Source organism: Hordeum vulgare, chromosome 5H (assembly GCF_904849725.1).
Source record: "Hordeum vulgare subsp. vulgare chromosome 5H, MorexV3_pseudomolecules_assembly, whole genome shotgun sequence".
Classification (NCBI taxonomy): Eukaryota; Viridiplantae; Streptophyta; class Magnoliopsida; order Poales; family Poaceae; genus Hordeum; species Hordeum vulgare.
The window spans coordinates 217622265-217630050 of NC_058522.1; positions in this window are offsets into that span (position 1 = coordinate 217622265).

Here is a 7786-nt window from a genome sequence, read left to right on the forward strand (position 1 = left end):
GCCGCATCACTCGCAGCACCCGTCGCCGCTGTGGGCCAGCCCAGCAGGCCCCGATCCTCCAAGCCCCAGCACGAGCAGGCCTTCCGAGCTCCGCGAGCACGCCTCGACGTCCTTCCCTGGGCGGGCCGGCCCAAGGTGACCAGCCCCCCTGCATCCCTATTTTACACCTAGGGCGATGTATAGTTACTCTATGCCCGAGTTAGGCCCGGTAGATAATTTTTCTTTTAGGGATTTTTGGTTTAGTTATCTTTTTTTAGGGGATAAACCGTATATTAGAATGCGTGTAACTTTTTAACCGTAAGTCGGATCGTGATGAATTACATATGTATCTTGTGTAACTTTTCACGTAGATCACGAATTTATAACTTGCATATTTGTGTGTCGTTGTTTGACGTGCCGAATGCATAGTTTTACGTGTTGTTCCAATAGGATTCGTCCCGTATTTATTTTCGCGCGAGTCGGGATTGCTCGGATGCCGTAGTAGAAATGTCCATGTTTTAGGAACCCCTTTTCCATGTATTTTAGAGTAGTCATTGGTATTTTGGCGTGAAGGGATTTGCCGCTAGTTTATTTTCCGTGTTTAGGACATAATCTTGCATTTACGTGTGGCGATATTTTAGTGTTGCAACCCCACATGTTTTATATGTTTTCAGGGTATAAAAATACATAGGATTTAACTGTGTATTTAGTTTTAGCTTTTGAGCAAGTTAGTTCGCGTGATATATTGCCATGTTGCTCTCTTGTCTATTTCGTGTGGTTTAATCCGTGCTTCTTTTGAGGGAGATGTCAACTAGAGTTTTTCCTTTGGATGTTTAGTCTAGCCCCTGGTATTTTTGGTTGCAATAGAAATCCATGTTTAGGTGTGGTTTGGTTGATCTTTACTTGCTAGGAAATAGTGATGTTTTGGAGGTGCTAAAATATTTCTATGTCTAAATCTGTTATATTTTGTTGCTGTCTTGTCTTGCTTCTATCTTGTGTTCTGTAGCTCTTTTGAGGTTGGTGAAATGGAGGTAGTTGTGTACTTTTGGATTCTCTAGCATGTTGTGAATTTTCATGCCATTTGCAGACCTGTAGCTTATGGTTTTCCTGCTGTCAATATGGCTTCAAACCGAAAACTGCAGTTCATAAATTGTTATTTTCACTAAGTCTGAAACTGTGTGTGAGTAGCCATTTTGTGACTTCCTTTCCTAGTGATCCATGATGCCATGCTAGTTGTTGTTAGTTGTATGTTGTAGTGCTTCTTTCCCTCTATCGTCTCATGCCTTGCTTGAGCATATTGGAGTTGTGTAGCTCGTAGTTGTGGGGTGTAGAAAATGCTATGTGGCTGATTTTGGCAGATTGTAGTGATTTCTTGTTTTGCTCGTAGTTGTTGAACCGTTGCTTCGTTTGGATTGTGTCCTATATGAAACTTTCTTAGAATCTCGTGTAGTTTCGTTTTCTCTAGCTAGTTGTATGTTTTGAAGTGCTCATGGCCGTCGTTGACACATATTGCATTCATGCCATCATATCTTGCGATGCTTGTATCTTTTGATCCGTAGCTCCGTTGGAGATGTTCTCTATATGTGAATTGCTTGTAGCGATGCGTAGAATCACGCGAACCTATTTTTTTTCTATTTAAAAACTAATTAAATGTGTTATTTCAGATCTGGACAGAATTATAAATTAACATGTGAGGTCGTCTCTGAGGTGCTATATGTCATTTCCGACCTCATTTAAATTGCCTAGCTAGGTAGTTTAATTATGCTTCAAATCTTTCCATGTTTAACCACATTTAATATTACCGTGTATCTAATCGAGATAGAACTAAATAATTATCGTGGAGTTTCGTCAATATGCAACTCGTTGCATATTGAACTTCACTTAATAAGTGGTGTCTGTTTGTGTGAATTGCCATGCCGTGAATTGCATGTATTCTTTTGTTCATGCATCATATGTGATGTGGCATCGTGTGGTGAATACCGTGTGTTGATTAGTCTTTCCGGTTTCCTCCGTCTCGATAGAGTTCCGCAAGCGTGTCGGAAGTGAGGACCCGTTCGACTACATCAGTTCGTCTGCTTCACGGTGTCATTCTTCTTCCAAGTGGGATTTCAGGCAAAATGACCATTTCCCAAGATACCATTACTATCATTGCCATGCTAGTTTTATCGCTTCTATCGATTATGTCTCGTTTCCAACCACATGATAAATATCAGCCTCTCAACAATGCCATGAAAAACCTTCAACCTGTTCAACCTAGCAAACCACTGATTGGCTATGTTACCGCTTGCTTAACCCTGTGTTAGCGTTGCTAGTTGCAGGTGCACTTGCTTCCATGTGATTACATGGGTTCCTTGTTGTATCACCATATAAATGCTATTTAATTTAATGCACCTATATACTTGGTAAAAGGTGGAAGGCTCGGCCTTTCTAGCCTAGTGTTTTGTTCCACCTTTGCCCCCTTAGTTTCGGCTACCGGTGTTATGTTCCATAATTGAGCGCTCCTAACATGATCGGGGTTGTTATGGGGACCCCCTTGATAATTCGTTTTAGATTAAAGCTGGTCTGGCAAGGCCCAACATTGGTACTACATTTTCCCAACATAATAATTCTGATAATATTGATATGCATAGGGAGTTAGCGCTACCCGAGGAGTAATTCTACATAATACAGGGAGGGCCAGTGCTGATGGTGCTGGTCCAAAACAGAGCAGCTTACTAACGCTACCCGAGGCAACTCGGCGTGTGGCGTGGTAACCATCGCCAATCCGTCGTGTCCTGAGAATGAGATACACGGCTCCTATCGGGATAGTCGACACGTCGGGCAGCCTTGCTTGATTAGTTTTACCTTTGACGAGATATCTTGTGCATCGGGATTCCGGTGATGCTTTGGGTAATCTCAGAGTTGAGGTTTTCCACTAAGGAATCCGACGAGATCGCGAGTGTCGTGATCGAGGATTTCTATGCGGCTTGTGGAAATTTGTGATGGACTAGTTGGAGCACCCCTGCAGGGTTAAATCTTTTGGAAAGCCGTGCCCGCGGTTATGTGGCAACGTGGAAACTTTGGTTAACACTGGTTCTAGATAACTTGATGTAATTTAATTAAAATATGCCAATTGTGTGCGTAACTGTGACTGTCTCTTTCGTGAGTTCCTTCCCCGATCGAGGACACGGTGGGGTTATGTCTGACGTAGGTAGGTGTTCGGGATCATTCATTTGATCATCAGTAGTCACGTCCGCTACGCGTAGATCTTCCCCCTCTTATTTCTTTTACTCTTAAGTTTAGCCAACAAATATATGCTTAGCCGCTGCCGCAACCTCACCACTTAACACTACCTCACCCATTAAGCTTTGCTAGTCTTGATACCTTTGGAAATGAGATTGCTGAGTCCCCTGTGGCTCATAGATTACTACAACACCAGCTGCAGGTAGAGGTAAAGGTTACTTGACATGAGCGCATTGATTGTTCATTTGCAGTTGCTTCTTCTTCTTCTCTTCATCGATCTAGGATGGGTTCCAGGCCGGCAGCCTGGGATAGCAAGGATGGACGTCGTTCTTCTTTTCTCGTTTGTTTTTCGTCCGTAGTCGGACCCTGCTCTTATTCATGATGTTTATATTGTACTGTTGTGACTCTGATGTAGCTTGTGGCGAGTGGAAGCCAATTCTTTATATATCTCATCTTTTTCAGTACATGTACTTGTAACGATATCCATTCTTGTGAAACAACTAGATGCGCTTATATCCCTGACGAGGCCTTCGTGCCAAATTGAGGATAGGATCGCATCTTGGGCGTGACAGGGTTGAACCTCACAGCGGTAGGGAAATGTGTTGGACCTGGACTTGCAGACATAGTGTCGAAAGGGTATTCACCTCGTCCCTCTTACAAAACAGGAGCTGCGCCAGAGGAACTACGTGAGGGACCGATGCAAATCCGCAAGCTAAGTGCCTCACAGGCCCTGAACTGGACCCTCTCGCTTTACGACAAACTAACGATGAATTAAAACATGCGCACTAACGAAGAATGCAGGGCCTAAGGATTCGACGACACCAAGGAGCGGGTCCAACACCCAAGCACGCGGTGGCACGAGAGTTGCCTCGGGAGGACCGAACTCCCAGAAGGTCATGCTTCCCTCGTCGTCCCAAGCCACAGCAGCTGAAGCAACCGGCCCTAAGCTTTGCAGCCTAGCTATGACGACCACCAACATGCAAGCCATCACCTCAGGAGCAAAAGAAAGGAGGAGAGCAGCAAAGGTAATAAGGACAAAAGCTTAACGCCCGACCGGGCAGGGTCTTTTCTGGCATCACAGGAATAGGTAAGCAGAAGATCGGGGACACCTAGGAGGAGGAACCACCGACACCGCCCTTGACGACCACGTGCTTAGTGCTGGAGTCTTCCTCCTCGCTGCAGATGGGCACCCGGGCGCACCGCTCCACCAGAGCGGCCACGTCAGGGCGGACTTCGCCCCATTTGAGACGATGGGACTCAGCAGGCGGCGGCTCGACGATGCGTCGCTGGTCGAGCTCCGGAGAAGGCGACGCATGTTGTAGAAGACAAGCGTCAGGGCAAGGACCAGAAGCTCGTGGGCGTCGGCCACGTTGTCCTCACGCACGCGGGAGAAGCCGGTCTCCGGCGCCTCCACGACCCTCTCGAAGAAGGTGAGGTAGCCTCCGTTGCTCGTCACATTGGGCAGCGTCGGGACCTCCCCCACAAATCGGTGCATGGCACCAACCGCCCGGCTAGCAATGCCGGCAAACCTCTTCACGCACTGGTGTGCCATCGTTTGGGCATTTGACGCCTCGCCCTTGGCAGCCAGGACGGCATCGGTCGCCTCCTGGACCTGCTTCCGTAACGACGCCAACATTGCTACGGCCTCCGCATCGTCTCCACGGGTGGTCCAGACGGCGACTTCGGCATCCCCAAGCCGGGCCCACAGCCCCTCCGCCTCTTCCTGAAGACCTTCCAACTTCGGCCTCTCGGAGGAGGGTGCGCTGAATAAGATGGAAAATCAACCCAAGGACAACAAATGAAGCAACAAGCAAAGGAAACACTATGAAGGACTTACTAGTCAGCCATCACCCAGCGGTGGCGGACATGTGTAGGCCCTAAAGGCCCTCCGCAAATACCTCCGGGTGTGGACGAAGGTGCAGGAGGTGCTGCATGTTTTGCCCGGCCAGAGCCGTCCCCAGGGGACACCATGAAGACGAAGACGGAAGGAAGGGAAGAAGTTTCCTCATGGAAAATGGATGAAGGAGAGAAGGATCTCAAGGTTGCGGTGCCCCCCACCCGCAGGGGGCTGGCGTATTTATAGGAGAGCCCTAGCCACCAATCGTTGCATGAGCGTGGGCGTTGCACGCCCCACGAGGGCCGTGAGGTGGGCCGACGGAAGCTCTGCCGCCCACATAACCTCGCCTGTCCACCGATCTGTCACATCCGCGAGGGCCGTGGAGTGTGGTCACATTCAATGAGCAACATGATGGCGTGCGCGACTCTTGCGAATCGCATCGTCGTGGCCTGGCACCCCAAGCGCCTCGAAGAACGGGAGCGTCGCCGCACAGCTTCAAGACACGTGTGTCGCCTGACCCGCATGCAAATGGGGCCCGTAGCATTTTGCGCCATCTTCAAGGCTTCGCCAAGAAGCCAACCCACGCGCGCCTTGGGCACGGGGGCTACTGTCTACATTCTGGGAACAGGGGTACCCAGACCTGCCTGCCCACGGCATAGGGCTGGCCGACTTCATCAACGCAAGATCGACAAGGAGCAGCACCACGTTTAACAAGGCCCTCGCGAGGGGCCAAGCCTCGCGAGGAAGAGAGACATCAAGGCCCGCAGGGGGCCTCCTCAGGACCCCTTCGGAGCAACGGATATTTGAAGGCAAGGTCGGGCCTCAGGAGTCAAGGGTGACGCCATAGAAGGACACGCGAGCAGCAAATGGCAGGATGGGGCAGTTTCGCCTTTAGTGCAAAACAGGAAGGAGCATATCAGAGTCGCAAAGACATCTTGAAAAGGTTTCCCTTCCGGTGCAACAAGACTATAGCCGCCCGCCGGCAGGATGGGCGTCATCCATGTGCCCACGTCTGCGACGTTGGCAGCTGCTTTGCACGCGAATACCACTTTTGACAGGGGAAGCATGTTCCCTTGTCTCCCACCAAAACTGGCCGTTGTTGGATCCCTTCCCGCCTATGATAAGGGAAGAGGACCCGGGCCTACACTATAAAGAGAGAGGATAGGATACTTAGCAAAGGGATCGGATCATTGAAACCCAATAATAACACGCCTAGCCACTTGGGCTCCGGAGGCTTGAGAGCACTGTACTAGTTCATCCACCAACCTCCGTGATAGGCAATCCACCAAAAGCAGGAGTAGGGTTTTATGCTTCGCAACAGCCCGAACCTTGGTAAACTGTTGTGTTCTGTGTTCCCCTCACCTTCATGTGAGTTCTTAGCCATTTCCATCGAGTAGCGGGCTAGGTAAGGTCGAGCCGAGAGAGATCGTCGCACACGCCCGTTTGTTCGAATCCTTATGGTTTTGCGGAGCCCGAAATCTGACAAGGATCTCCGGCTGAGGCCCTGGTAGGGCAATGTCGCCTTGCGGCTGAACCTAGTGAACTCCATCTTGGGCAAACCCACCGGCTCCTGGCTCCTAGCTAGATTCACCAGTGCTGGGGTGGACGAAGGTACTGGTGCGAGTAGCAGTCACCATCCAGTTTCGAGCAGTCAGGTCAATATCCCAAAATGGTCGAGGTAAAAGGATAAAGGAGAAACGTGCCTACATAACGGGGTTTTGGTACGTTGCAAGTGTGTCAAACAAGAAGGGTCAAAGAACCCTATGAAATTGCATTAATTGAGATAAGCGATGTAGCCGCTTACATATTGCCTAGGGCGAAAGCACTGCTTGCATCGAGACACAAACATAAAGCATACACTACAATCATACATGGTTTCATATGAACCATTACAGAGATTCCACTTCGCATGGGGACTCCTAGCTTGGCCTATGATGTCCATCTTAACTGGTGGATTGCTTGGTCTCATACTCACGCTCCTCGGGGTCTTCCTCCTTGTCATCATCTGTGCGGGCATCATCTCCCGTCAAGGTTGTGGGGGAAGGAAGAGGTCCATTATGATGGTGCTTCGTCGGAGAAGCGGTGAAGAGGTTTGTACACTCCTCGGTGGTCATGCAGCGACTCCAAATAGGGTGACCTTATGTGGTGGTCTTCCTCCTCTGTGTGCGACAGTAGGCTGCCCTCCGAGTGCTCCATCCTTTTTGATCTTGTTCGTCTTCATCTTTGCTTGGTGGAGTATCTCTTGGACATGGTGGAGTTTTTGGCAAAGCATCACTGACTCGTTGATCAAGTTGTGAGCTAGGCTGTCGGCAGAGAGGCTGAAGTAGGTCTGAAACCTGAGTGACGTCCCTTCCTCCAGGGATGGGGTTAGCATCCAACTCCCGTCAGCCTCGTCCTTAACAAAAGTCAGGTGGCAGGTAGACGGCTCATCGGCCATCTTTGGAAGGAAGTCGCGGAGGTGAACAGGCGCTTGTCGTGTTGCCGTCTCAACTGTGAACACCAGTGTCTCCATGTATGGCCTTCAAAGGACCATGTAGTTGGAGAATCATTTGCCTTCACCACCACATCCACGTGGTATTCTTTTGTGCTGGCATTGACCCAATACTCGTGGTAGAGGTAAACGGGCGTTCGGCATACTTGACACTTCTCCAAGTTGTCCCCCAAAAGTAGGGGAAAGCTAGTTTCCAGGAGTGTCTCTGGTACAACGGCATCTACAAGGTTTTAGGAGACGTGACAATAAGATGTGAA